The following is a 14,469-nucleotide window of genomic DNA, read 5'->3' on the forward strand; positions in this document are numbered from 1 at the left end:
CACCTAATAAATTATACGCTACGGCTATTTGGCAGTTGCAGTTTAAACAACGCAAGTCAGTTTGGAAGTTATACAATTTTAACTTTCTTTTTAAAATTTCATTTACGATAGAAAAATCAGTGAGATAAGAGATCTCCCGTATGGTTTTACTCTTTTTTTGGGGGGGGGTGGGGGGGGTGGGGGCAGGCGGTGGGGAATATCAAATCCCCAGTGCTGCAATACATCAGGCTACCAAAAAGGACCGGCAGGTTTGCTAACGCTGTTGGCCGTAGCCGAGCGTGCGGAGGAACGCGTCTTTACGATCTCTCGACCGTTACACCCGAGAACCAAAGATCAGCCGTACGTCGACTATCGGAAGACGTGCTGCGCTTGGGTCTGTGCAAGGAAATCGGCTTACCCCTTTTTTTTTTCCCCAGAGAGAGAGAGAGCGAAAAGTCTCCTTGCGGATGACTTCTACTGCCGAGCACGTCATCTCTGAAGATCCATTCTGATGGGAAGTTCGTAAAAGGCAACTCCTTTGAACGAGAAAGATTTCCATTCTGGAAAATCTCTTTCCAACCAAAGTCAAAATTACGCGCTGCAGGTTAAGGAAAAAGGACGCGATAGAAGCAGTAACTCACCAAAACCGCATCAGGACTCTCTGTCGCTAGTTACGAGGCTGCTACCGCTTCTCGGGAAAGCCTGGAAAACGCACCGAAGCGACACCGATTTGTCCCGTGTTGTCCGCGCCTCTTCTTTGACCTTGATTGCTTTTAGCACAGATGCTAGCATCTCAGTAAGGTGTTCGAGTGCTCCTGTAAGGCATTTTAAACACTGACTGACTGAAAAAGCCTAAAGCTTTTATCGTGAAAACAAAGCCTGTTTCTCCCGAACATCCCAACTCTTACAAACGGTTCCTTTCCTCTTCTAGTCCAACGTTATTTTCACAGCACCCTTTCATAGCAAGCGCACAGAAACAGAAGACCGTGCTTGCAGGAAGAGAAAACAGACGGAGGGCAGCAAGCTTTGCATAGGCGTACCACGCTCCAGAACAGACCTCCTTTATTTTTAGTATTTGCGTTAAAATATTTCACATTAAAAAATCACATAGAAGGAGAGCTGCCACGTTCCTCGTGTTAACTGTAAAGTCCGTGCTACAAGCACCTTAGGAAAAATGCAGACACGTATCACAGGCCTACCTTGTACTTGCAGACCACTACGGACCCTTTCCATCTGTCTCGTACTTTCACGGCAGTTGACGTTCTGCTGAGAGGAAAGGAAAAAAAAAACAAACAACGTTTAGCACAAAGCTTCCTTTGCCGTGAAGAGAACAACTGAGTGGAGGAGAAAGTATTTGGCATCGTCTTTGGTGCAGTTGTTGAGACAGGCCACTAGAACTTCTGCACGTTTTAGACAACCGTGCCTTTTTTTTGGCTCATCGGCAGCTTTAGTTTCGCTAGAACTCACTTTCCTAGAGACGCGCAGGTGACGGGCACAGGTACCTACGTACGTTTTCTCAAGCCTAAGTAGAGCCGCGATTTCCTCACCCGATACGTCCCAAGTGGAGTATTTTTGTTAAAGAGTACGGCAACCCGTCCGTCCTCGCAAACTCGCTGCGGAAGAGGAATCCTTTTTTCCAGGCCGTTTCTCCAAACAGTCGAGATCTTTGAAAACCGCAGTTGTTTTAAAACATTTGGAGCACGTTGCCAAACAACGCTTGGCAGTAAGACTTTGACGTGTTTGACGCACGCAAATCTGGGGTAACTCGCTACTTGCTTCCTGTTGTCGTTGTTCTTCCTTCAGAAATTCTACTTGTAGCCAAGTTATTCGCTACTGGTTCAAGCATTTACCTTCCAGCTATTACCAGCGCGTTTACACAGGCGAGGAACTAAATCGCTCTTCTAAAACTACCCGAGTGAAAATGACAGCCGCGAAAGAGGAGTGACAGAGAAGGAAAGGAGAGGTCAGGCAGCAAGAGAGCTCTGCAGGCTGCCACCAGTCAACGTCGCACTCTTAAGGAAAAACAAACAAACAAACAAACAAACAAAAAACCAAACAAAAAAAACCCCAAAACACACAAACACAAAAACCAACAACAAAACAAAACTTTGACGTTGTACCTTTCTTTTCTTTTGGAGCTCGTCCCTGTCTCAGCTGATCGTCTCGACAGAGCACAAAGTGCAGATGATCCGTATCCCGATGACATCTGCACGCGATGAACACGTGTTCAGAAATAGTCCAGATCTGTAAGACTGGTGTCATTTGTGTGGTTCCAAGCATCATAACTCCGTTTTACTGACCAATGCATTTGTGAGGAAACTAAGTAGCTTTTAAACGTAGCCTCTCCTTGGGGAGAAAAATGCGTTAGGGAGTGAAAAAAAGGATGATTCAGAGCTCCCAACCATGACGGAGCAGCGGGAAAACTAATGAAAGTGAAGACCAACAGCAGCAACGTGAAGCGGCATTTGGCTTCAATTCTGATCACGTACTTAAGCGGCTCTCCAAGTCTATACCTCCATCCTATGAACGACTAGCCCTTTTTTGGAAGGACCAACTTTTGTCCTTCAAAGTGCTAGATTGAAGACTCCACTGAACAGAACGTGGATTGAGCCACAGGACAACGTGCCATCGACGCTCTAATGAAAAAAAAAATCACGTAAAAATCAAGTTGAAATATCAGCTTCCATCGTGTCTCATTCATTACGTTTCTAGTAGTACCTGGGTGCTCCAAAATTCACTCTCCTGACACCACGTAGTACTACAAATTGAGTTACGCAGGTAAAAATAAAAGGCTCTTTCCAACCTGCCCGTAAAATCAGTACGAACAAACAGAAGAGAAACACTTGACCCTAAAGAAGGTCACAGGCAGCTCTTAATTTATCGTAGGCGAAAGCTCATTCTTTTCCCTGAAAGGAAAACGCTCGTAACTACCCAGGGACCGATGCGGGAACGAGGCACGCGCGCTCTGTTAACGGCAACTGTTCATCAGCTTTTCTGCACCGGCACAAATTTGCCTTTTCCCTGGGTTTGACGTGGAGCACCTGCAGCGTCCTTGAACGCGCCAATGTTTCTCCCCGCTCCCCCGGCCCCCCACGTGCCATTACCTGAGCAGCAAGCGGCATCAGCCACGCAGGATTTTCTTCACGTGACGCAGAAGGTGACGCTGGGAAAAGAGGAGGCACAAAATGAACCTGTTTGTCACACCCAGCCAACGGTGAAAACCCAGGGAAGGATTCTGCCGTGCGGGGCCGGGCTGTGCACCCCCGGAGCTCCAGCCGGCCGGTTTCGCTCCCCTTTGCCGGGTACCGGGGAGACACCGCCGCCTCGTGCTGCCGCCTGCCCCCCGGGGAGAGCCGGGGGACCCCCACCTCACTTCAGCCCTCGGGAACGGGACCGGGAGAGACCCTCCACGCAAAGAGAGCGGATCCACGCGTGGCGTGGATTTAATCCCCGAGAGAAGAGGCCGGGCTCCCCGCTGGCAGAAGGACAACTCGCCTCCCTGCCGCTCGGAGCGCCTTGCCGGGGACAGCCCTGCCTGCGCCTGGCTGCTCTTCAGCCGTGCTGGGAGTGCAGTCTGGCCGACGGATGCTCCGGCAAACAGACACTGCAGCGAATCGCAGCTCCCGCTCGTTACAGCTGCTGGTAATTTTGCCTCTGGCTAAGGCATGCCCCAGACAGCGGACACCTCGTCTCGTTCCAGCTCCTGCTTGCTACGGTTCTGGCTAATCGAAGCTCCAGCTCTGCACCGTTGATTTCAGCTCCTTCTCCTTACAAGCTCCAGCTATTTGCAACAGCCTGGGCTTTTGACAAGGTCGTAAACCAACTGCCGTCAAAACTCGACTATTAGGATTAAATATCATAGTTGGACATTGTATAAGCATTAATGAGTTTGTACGACTAATTAGTTAATAACTATTCTAAGCAGTCGACAAGCAAGAGCTGGACTCGAAGAGGGCGTGCGGGGTCTGAAAAGCAGAGACCGCCTCTTCCCCCCAGAGACCACCGCAGACGTTGAGTTGGGCCTGGTGCATGCCGGCCTCCCGCACTTCGGGGTGCAGCAGGACCAGACCCGCCCCCCCCCCTCCCCCCCCGAGAGGGTCCACGCACCCTGCCCACCCCCTGCTTTCCCCTGCAGCCCCCAATGCCCTCCCACCCCCCCGCACAAACGGCCAAACCGGCTTCTGCTTTAGGCCCCCAAACCAGCTCACTTAGCGCCCATTTCTGAGCCCAAAAACCCAGCTGCTGCGCCTCTTCTCAAGTCCCAAAGGTGACCCCGGGGAGGGCAAGCGCTTGCGTGATGCTTCGGGCAGAAACGGGGCTGAAAGGTCCGATCCCGGTGCCGGGGGAGCAGAGGCGAGCTGGCTGGGACCAGCTTTTGCTCCTGGAACAACCCCAGGTCCCTGCTCCGAGGTCCTCCCCTTGGGGCCCTGGGGTGGACCTGTCCCTCCCCTTCAAATGCTGCAGGAGTTTCGGGGGCAGAAGGCCGTTTCTAAGCCCTCTCTCCAGCAGCTCCTCCCTCGACTCGGCCCGCGAAGCCCCCAGTCTGCCTGCAAGGAGGGCTGGGGGGTCCCCGGCCCCACGGGGCGACAGTGGGGACTCGCAGGGAGGATCTGTTTGCACAAAGCGCCCCCCCCCCCCCCCCGCCGGCCGGCCCCCCCCGCCCCGGCCCACTGCGCGGCCCCCCTAGGGCACGCAGCCCCCCCCCCAACTCCCCACTCCCCAGATGCTCACAGCCCCTCCCCCGCCTGGAGCCCCCCCAGACCCTGTCCCCGGAGCCTGCAGAACCGCCCCCCCCCCGCCACAGCCCGGCTCCCCGGGCCCGCGGCCCCTCACACTCACGCTGCGCCGCCGCCTCGGTGCAGAGCCCGCCGCGCGGCCCGTTGGAATACCGTCCGCAACCAATCAGCGCGCGGCTCCACCGGACCGCCCGCGCGAGGCACGCCGGGAGTTGTAGTCCCCACCCGGGACCGCGCATGCGCACGGCTCGCAGCCCCTCCCCAGCGTTTGCAAGCACTGCCCAGCCCCAGGACCCCCGGAGCTCACAGGACCCGACCACACCATTTTCCAGCCCCCTGGGAGCCCCACTCTCAAGTCCCGCCAGGACCCACAGCCCCACTCCCCAGCTCCTTGGGGGACCGCGATCTCGATGGTCCGGGAGTCCTCCAGGTGTACTCTCTGGTCTGGACGTCCGTCTCTATGGTCCGGCAGTCCTCCAGGGGTACTCTCTAGGTCAGACTATGCTCTCTATGGTCCGGGAGTCCTCCGGGTGTACTCTCTGGTCCAGCTCCCGTCTCTATGGTCCGGCAGTCCTCCAGGGGTACTCTCTAGGCCGGACTTTGCTCTCTATGGTCCGGCAGTCCTCTAGGTGTACTCTCTGGTCCCGACGACCGTCTCTATGGTCCGGCAGTCCTCCGGGGGTACTCTCTAGGCCGGACTTTGCCCTCTATGGTCCGGCAGTCCTCCAGGGATACTCTCTAGGCCGGACTTTGCTCTCCATGGTCCGGCAGTCCTCCAGGGGGTACTCTCTAGGCCGGACTTTGCGCTCTATGGTCCGGGAGTCCTCCAGCTGTACTCTCTAGGCCGGACTTTGCTCTCTATGGTCCGGAAGTTCCCCAGGTGCACTCTCTGGTCCGGACGACCGTCTCGATGGTCCAGAAGTCCTCCACCTGTACTCTCTAGGCCGGACATTTTCCTCTATGGTGCGGAAGTCCCCCGGGTACATTCTATGCGTCTGGACATCCGTCTCTATGGTCCGGAAGTCCTCCAGCCCCCCTCCCCGACCCCCTAGGGCTCACAGCCCCCCCCAGGCCCCCTCCCCGGCCCCCTCCGGGACGCACAGCCCCCCCCAGCCCCCCTCCCCGGCCCCGCCGAGACACACAGCCCCTCTCCTCAGTCCCCCGGGGGGTCCGTAGCCTCCCCCCAGCCCGCCGTGCCCGCGGCAGACCGGGGTGCAGACCCCGCCGCGCGCCCCGTTGAAATATCCTCCGCAGCCAATCAGCGCGCGGCTCCTCCGGGCCGCCCTCGGGGGGCACGCCGGGAGTTGTAGTCCCCGCCCCGGAAGTGCGCATGCGCACGGCCCCTTGTGCAGTGCGGGTGCCGGCGCAGGGACCCCCGTGCAACGGTGGTGATTGTGCAGGGACCTTTGCGCAGCGGGGGGTCGGTGTGTGGAGACCCCCATGCGATGCGGGGGGCAGTGCAGGAAGACCCTTATGCAATTGGTTGGTGTGCAGGGGACCCTCGTGCAATGGCGGGCAGGTGCACGGGGACCCTTGTGCGATGGTGGGGATTGTGCAGGACCCTCGTGTGACAGTGGTGGTTATTTTTCTCGGCAGTACCCTTGGGTTCGGGAGCAAAACAGCCGGTGCCTGAAACCACTGGGGTGTTTTGACTGCTGCTGAGCAGCCTCGAGGCTGCCTCCGGTTCCCACATGGCTCCCATGGTGTGCGTGGACCCTCCTGCAACGGGTGCAGGTGTGCAAGGAGGGTGATCCGGGGTAGGGGTCCCTCTCTGGAGGCACCCAGCTCGAGCTGGCACCTAAGAACTAATCAAGGAGTAATGAGGAACCTTCTCTTGCACCTGACGTTAACCAGCGGGATCCCAGGGTCAGACCCTCTTACGGTGATTGGACCCTGGGGAGGTGGCAGAGGGTGCCCTGGACAGCTTGGGGGGGTTCCCTGGGGAGGAGGGGAGCCCCCACCCCCCCGACTGTGGGCACTCCCCCAAGGAGCAGAGCATGGTGCAAGACTTTAGGGAGGATGAGGGCCAGCAGGACCCCGAGATGGCAGTGCCGGCTCTTCCCAGTGTCTCCCCAGTGCTGGGGGGGGTGGCTGTGTGTGTCTCATGACCGTGGGGGGGGGGGACCTCAGGATGGGGCAGGGTGGGAATCCTGGGGTCCGGGAGGGACCCTGGGAGTGGGGTAGGTAGGGGGACATTGGGGGACAGAGGTGTTTCTCGGGAGATTGAGGACACCATGTGGGGAGTTGAGACTGGGAGGGATGACCCTGGGGAGGTGGGGGGCACCGCGGGGAGAAGGGATCCCACCCCCGACACCTGCAGCCACCCCCAGGGGCAGCTGGGACCCCGACCCACTGGGGGACCAGGATGGGAACGATGGGGACTCACTCATGGATACTGCACAGGTAATAAAATAGTTCATGCTGCACCCTGTTGTAGGGTCTTTGGGGTGCCCTGGGCCCTGGGCGCCGAGTCCCCATGACAGCCAGCCCTTCCCAGGGGTCCCCAGGCTGCCGGGCTCCTCTGGCCCCAGCCGGTGGGAGCTGTGTCCTCCCAGCCGCTGGCCACGCAATGGCAGCACCAACCCACGGACACGCGGAGACAGGGCTGGGGACAGGGCCGGGGTTGCCTGCGCTCCACCTGGGTCTGCAGGGCTCGGGCAGGGGGGACCCGGCATCCTGCAGCTCCGCTCCCACCCTGGGGACCCCAAACACCCCCGGGGGTGCGTCGCTGTCCCTGTCGCTGGTGGCAACCGGCATAGGGGGAAGGTGACAGTGAGGGTCCCCGCCAGTGGCCCGGAGTTCGTCACCACTGGGGGCACAGGGGACAAGCAGGGCCAGCACCAAGGAGCGATGGCAGCACAGCCCACTCTCTGGGGGTCCCCACCCCCTGTCCCCAGGGGTCCCCTCCGTCCCCGTGTTTTATTGGGGGAACACAGAGCCCAACGACCAGCCGCAGGGACAGGGGATGGGGAGCTGCCCCAGGGATGGGGACAGCACCGGGACACGCCGATACTCTTGGGGGTGCTGGCATGCGGGGGGGGGCACCCTAACCATTGCCGCCCGGGATGACGAATGCACCGGGATGAGGGAGGCACCGGGATGGGGACGGCGCATGGAGGGGCCAGAGCCGGCGCGCGAGCGCCGGGCTGCAGGACCACGCTTCGGCTTCGGGGCGGCAGCAGCGGAGGCGGCGGCGGCGGCGCTGCTGCGCACCTGAGCGGTGCCGGCGCTGCAGTACCGCGATTCGGCCACGGGGCGGCAGCAGCGAGCAGCCGCCGGGCGGCGCGTGCACGGGGGCGGCACCGGCGCTGCAGGCCCGCGCTTTGCAGGCCCAGCGCCCGCCGGCACCGCGCACGTGGGGCGGCAGCGGCGTTTCCTTACCGGAACGAACCAACGAACGCAGCGGCATCACCCCGCAGGCACCACAGTACGGCATTGCCGTTACCGGCGGACGGCAGCGCGGAGAAAGGGGGCGCCACCGCGCATGCGCGGCTGAACAGCTGCAGTACCGAATTTTGGTCGCTCGGTGGCAGCAGCGAGCAAAGAAAAGCGCGCTACCGCGCATGCGCGGCTCAAGAGCTGCAGTACCCAATTCTGGTCGCAGGGTGGCAGCAGCGAGCAAAGACAGGCGCGCCACTGCGCATGCGCGGCTCAGGAACTGCAGTACCGAATTTTGGTCGCTCGGTGGCAGCAGCGAGCAAAGAAAGGCGCGCCACCGCGCATGCGCGGCTCAGGAACTGCAGTACCGAATTTTGGTCGCTCGGTGGCAGCAGCGAGCAAAGGACAGCGCGCCACCGCGCATGCGCGGCTCAAGAGCTGCAGTACCGAATTTTGGTCGCTCGGTGGCAGCAGCGAGCAAAGAAAGGCGCGCCACCGCGCATGTGCGGCTCAAGAGCCGCAGTACCGAATTCTGGTCGCTCGGTGGCAGCAGCGAGCAAAGGAGAGCGCGCCACCGCGCATGCGCGGCTCAGGAGCTGCAATACCGAATTTTGGTCGCACGGAGGCAGCAGCGAGCAAAGGAAAGCGCGCTACCGCGCATGCGCGGCTCAAGAGCTGCAGTACCGAATTTTGGTCGCTCGGCGGCAGCAGCGAGCAAAGGCGCGCCACCGCGCATGCGCGGCTCAAGAGCTGCAGTACCCAGTTTTGGTCGCTCGGTGGCAGCAGCGAGCAAAGAAAGGCGCGCTACTGCGCATGCGCGGCTCAAGCGCTGCAGTACCCAGTTTCGGTCGCTCGGTGGCAGCAGCGAGCAAAGGAGAGCGCGCCACCGCGCATGCGCGGCTCAAGAGCTGCAGTACCGAATTCTGGTCGCTCGGTGGCAGCAGCGAGCAAAGAAAGGCGCGCCACCGCGCATGCGCCGCTCAAGAGCTGCAGTACCCGGTTTTGGTCGCTCGGTGGCAGCAGCGAACAAAGAAAGGCGCGCTACTGCGCATGCGCGGCTCAAGAGCTGCAGTACCCAGCTTTGGTCGCTCGGTGGCAGCAGCGAGCAGAGGAGAGCGCGCCACCGCGCATGCGCGGCTCAAGCGCTGCAGTACCCAATTCCGCCCGCCGGGTGCCACCGTCGCCTCACCGGCCCTTTCCTCTTCTCTCCGCCCAGTTCGTACCATCGAAAGTCGGTAACTGCTTACTGGCGGTACTGGGCTTAGATTTCCCTGCCCTTTTCCCACTCGCGGCCCGGGCACTAATCTTCATCGCCCTGTACCAAAAAGCACCCGGTGGCTCCAGCATTTCAGTCCTTTCCCTTTGGCCGCTTTACAAGTCCCGTGGTTGTTTCTGCCCGTGCCCCCCGGCCCATTACCCGGGGAGGAGAAGCAGCACGGGGAACCTGTGGAACAGGTTTCTTTCTAACCCGGAGGAAGCCCCAGGGATCGCTGTCTCGGTCTGCAGGTGGCATCGGGGTTGTGGGAGTGACAGCGGCGACTCAACAGATGCTGGAGAGAGATTTAAAAAAAATAAGGCCACACGGGTGACACCCTGAGAGCAGGGGAGGGGCAGCTATGTCCATCAGGAAACCGCGCTTCTGAGCAGACCCGGTGCCAGTGGCTGACCTGCAAACGAGCGATACGCTGGTGGTCCTGGGGCTGTGTTGCGGTGTTTGCACCTTTCCTCGCCTCTGTGCTATCAGCACTCTGCTCTCCTCATCCTGCACACACGCAGGGCTTGCCACTTGGAGGAGAGACACTGCACGACGTCACTTACCACCCTGCCCTCCAGCATGCAAAGGAATTAGAAATGAAGCAGGGAAAGCCAAGAGGCCTGCTGGTGTATTAGGCGTCCTCAGCAGTTGACCGTAGAGCCCGGCAGGTTCCATCCTTGCTCTGTGCTTTTGTAGCTTGAACCCCCGATTGTTTTGCCATCGAGACTGCAAGGCGAGGAATACGCCTCTACTTGAACAAGCAAGACCCCTGCCAAATAGCTGAGCTGTGCGCAGTGATAGGCGGCTGCCTGTGACCGACACCTTTTTCTGCTAAAACCAGAGCACGCTTCCCTTGTGAAGAGCCATCGGCAGTACAGAACGGACCTGAGCTCTCCTTGCACCGGCTCCCCAGAGAACGGCGTCTCAGTTCGACTGAAGCGTGCAGCAGCCTGTCGTCATCCCAGCCCCTCGCCCTCGAGCAAGCGGCTGCCTGTAGCAGCGGCAGAACCGCTGCTGCGCAGAGGGGAAAGGAATGGCTTGGCCTCAAGCTCTGCGGGCTGCCTGTGGCCCCTGCAGAGCCCACGATCCTCGGCAGCCCACACGCGGGGCGAAGCTCACAGCCCAAGAAGGAGTCACGGGGTGCCGCCGCTCCTGCCACAACCCTCCTTCCCAGCCTGCTGCTGGAGCACAAGGCACTTGAAAGCAGCAGGAAAGAACAAGGAGGGCCTCGCAAGATGGCAGGAATAACGCGGGCAGCCTAAAGCGTTTAGCCAGGCAGGGCTTGCCACTCACCTTGTGCCGTGGTCGAATCCCAGCCCGCAACTCAGCACCACACAACCGCTCACTTGCTGCCCCCTCAGCGGGAGGGGGGAGAGAATTGGAAGGGCAAAAGTGAAAAAACTCCACTTGTGAGGGAAAGGGGGGGGGGAAAAAAAACCCAAACAACAGAGAGAAAAACCCCAGACAGACAAGCGGTACAAACGAAAACAAGGGCTCGCCGCCAACCGCCCGATGCCCAGCCAGCCGCAGCCCAGCAGCGGCCCCCCCGCCAACCGCCCCCCGAGTTTTATTTCCTGACGTCACAGGGTCTGGAACATCCCCTGGGTCCGCCGGGGTCAGCTCTCCCAGCGGTGCCCCCTCCCAGGCCCTCGCGCACCCCCAGCCCGCTCGCCGGCAGGGCGGGGCGAGGGGCAGCACAGCCCCCGGCGCGGTGCAAGCGCTGCGCAGCGGGAACTCACACAGCCCCGCGTCACCCACGCCGTTTTCAGCACAAACCCAAAACGCAGGAGGAGGGCGAGCGGGGTGGGAGTGGGGGGCGGGGGAGCGGGAGGGGGGTGCCAGAGTTTGGGCGGGGGGCAACGGGCAGGTTGGCGGGGCAGGCAGCACCCCAGGGGTCCGGGCCCCTCAAATGGCTGGTGTTTCACCCCAAAGCTTCCCCAAATCGGGGGGTTTTTTGCTTTTCTATAATATCAAAACCGGGGTTTTTTCCTTTTCCAAAATATTCCACTTGGAGGTTTTTCAACGCTTTTTCACAACAAAAATTGGCGATTTTTTGCTTTTTCGTTTTGTGCATGAAAATGGGGCTTTTTTTGCTTTCCAGCTGCCCAAATCCAGGTGGATTTGGCTTTCCCGGGAGCTCCAAGTTGGGTATTTTTCCCCAAAAAATGCGGGGTTTTTTTTTCCCCACCCCTTGCAGGCCCCGAATTAGGGGTTTTGTGGTGTTTTTATGCCGTGGCAGCAGGTCCCGCTCCATGTGCACGGCCCTGCAGGGGAAAGTCCCTGTTGGGGGAACTGGCCCCCAATCAGGATGGGAAAAGGTGGAAAAGGAGAACAGGGAAGAGGCAGCTTTTGAAAGCGCTTTTGTATCTTCAATAGAGAGGTGTTTCCGGGGGGGTGGGGGTGGGGGTGTGGTGTGTGGAGTTTTTAAATCCTTTCTATAAACAGGGTTTCTTTGCATTTTAAAAACCTCCTCTATCGTAGACATTTACGCATAACGTATTTACACATACCTCTCTATATATATTTAGTGAATATATTTATGTTCCACTTATACCCCCCTATTTCCCGCTTATTATATATAATACCTGCTCAGACTAGATATCTGTTGACTTACATATTTTGACACTAAATGTCTTTATAGACTTCTCTATTTACACTTACATATATTTACACCTATATCTTTATAGACTTAGGTATCTATTTAGACTTAGATATCTATTTACACTTATATATAATCTCTTAGATTACATGTAATGTGTATTTAGACTCTCTATGTAACACGTAGTAAGTGTAGACAGCGATATCTATTCAGACTTTTTTCTGTTTTAAATTCCTTCATACATAAAATATATCATCCTTTTTGCATTTGGAAGTCCTTTATTTTTTAATTTACATATATACACGAGTTATTTTTGTATTTTAAAACCCTATGTATGTCTTTCGAATTTTTTTATACTCTAAAATCCTTTATATAATAGGGCAGATATAGGTTCCTATTTTGAAATCCTTGTATACGTATAAAGGAATATTATTTTTCCATATATAGAACAAGGAGAGATTTTTCTCTATTTCGAGGCCTCACAGATAGATTTACAGTTTTTTAAAAATTTTTGAACCCCCCCAGGAATTATCAGGCATTTTTGGGCTGTGACCCCCTTTTTGGGGGGGGGGACCCCCCCCATGACCCCCCATTCCCCACTCACCTGCTCCTCCACGGCATCATCAGCCCGCCGGTGATGTTGGGGTGCCCCAAATGACATCATCACCCCTCCAGGCCCCCAAACCCCCCTTTTTATTCAGCCCCCAAAAAGGCACAACAGGAGGGAAACGGCCCCAACCGGCGGCTCGTTACGTCAATAATGCCGTTGGCGTATGTACGCACGCACCCCCGCCAAAAAGGGGGGCTCCGCTAGAAAGATAAAGGAGGGGCAGCCCCCCCAAACGCTTGCAGCCCCCCCTTAGCCCCCGTCCCGCAGGCTGGCAGCCGGCCCCTTACCCTCAGCACGCCCAACGACCGGCAGGCAAACCCGGGCCGGGGGTCTCTCCTGAGCACCACGGGACGCTTACAGCGAGGCGTCTGAAAAACAAAAATCCCAACGGATATTTCAGCACGTTAAAAAAACAGCACCGAAGGCAGCAGAGGAATTCGGTCAGGACAAGGGAGAGGGTAGCAGTCGAGCTAAAGGAGGATGCCAGGCAAACGGGTCAGCTCGAAATACAACGCGGCCTTTAAAAGCTCGAGCGATTCGAACGCTTAAAATCCGCGTGAGGACTAATTGGCGCGATTCTGAACGCGTCCTTCGCAGAGAAGTAAACGCTCTCGCTGGTGTCGGAAAACGCCCCGTCCCTTCCTTACAGCACCGCTGCCGGGAGATAACCCCGTGAGGCTGCAGGACAAGGGCGCGCCGTAATCAGCATCTACGCTCACGGATCCGCCGCCACAGCTCCAGCCCTTGCGCTGCTGCTGCTGCTGCTGCGCATCTCGCTCGCTTGGCCGATAAAGCTGAAAGTGAAGCGTAAAACTTTGAAGAGTAAAATGAAAAAGAAAGAACAAATCTCAGCAATTCATTTTATGCTAAAAAGGCGTGCGTACGTTTACAGACGTACAATGAGAAGGCTCATACTACAAAAATATTTGATTTTCCTTTTGCGTTAATTGAAATTGCGTAGCTGTGAATTCATGCCGTTAAATTATCTACCTCCAAACTACACAGCTATCGTTTGACCAGGGGTTTTGCGTGCGTTACGTGACTAGGAGCGGCGCCGAGACCGATGCTACCGAACTGCCGGGGAAAGGCGCCGTCGAAAGCGAGACAGAAATAAAGGAAAAAGCCCGTAATGTTCAGTTGCCTCTCTTTTGAAACGTTTAGAGCAACTACCCAACTGCTTAAGCACACCTAATAAATTATACGCTACGGCTATTTGGCAGTTGCAGTTTAAACAACGCAAGTCAGTTTGGAAGTTATACAACTTTAACTTTCTTTTTGAAATTTTATTTATGATAGAGAAATCAGTGAGGTAAGAGATCTCCCATATGGTTTTACTTTTTTGGGGGGTGGGGGGGGTGGGGGCGGCAGGCGGTGGGGAATATCAAATCCCCAGTGCTGCAATACATCAGGCTACCAAAAAGGACTGGCAGGTTTGCTAACGCTGTTGGCCGTAGCCGAGCGTGCGGAGGAACGCGTCTCTTTCCAACTGAAGTCAAAATTACGCACTGCAGGTTAAGGAAAAAGGACGCGATAGAAGCAGTAACTCACCAAAACCACATCAGGACTCTCTGTCGCTAGTTACGAGGCTGCTACCGCTTCTCGGGAAAGCCTGGAAAACACACGGAAGCGATGCCAATTTTTTCTGTTTTGTCCACGTCTCTTCTTTAACTTTGATTGCTTTTAGCACAGATGCTAGTATCTCAGTAAGGTTTTCGAGCACCACTGTAAGATATTTTAAAAACTTATTGACTGAAAAAGCATGAAGCTTTTATCATGAAATCAAAGTCTGTTTCTTCTGAACATCTGAACTCCTATAAACGGCTCCTCTCCTCTTCTAGTCCAACATTATTTTCACAGTACCCTTTAACAGTAAGCACACAGAAACAGAAGATTATGCTTTCAGGAAGAGAAA

At 56.9% G+C, this 14,469-nt stretch overlaps 1 long non-coding RNA gene across 1 annotated transcript; it reads right to left on the reverse strand.

Moving 5' to 3' along the window:
• Nucleotides 1-1,177: 1,177 nt before the first annotated feature.
• On the reverse strand, nucleotides 1,178-10,407 carry LOC142081555 (uncharacterized). The gene is made up of 5 exons (XR_012673391.1): nucleotides 10,234-10,407; nucleotides 9,511-9,643; nucleotides 3,084-3,142; nucleotides 2,100-2,223; nucleotides 1,178-1,242 (listed from the first exon to the last, which is right to left on the reverse strand). It is a non-coding gene; the product is annotated as an uncharacterized LOC142081555 (long non-coding RNA).
• Nucleotides 10,408-14,469: the final 4,062 nt, after the last annotated feature.

This window comes from Calonectris borealis, chromosome 4 (genome assembly GCF_964195595.1).
Source record: "Calonectris borealis chromosome 4, bCalBor7.hap1.2, whole genome shotgun sequence".
Classification (NCBI taxonomy): Eukaryota; Metazoa; Chordata; class Aves; order Procellariiformes; family Procellariidae; genus Calonectris; species Calonectris borealis.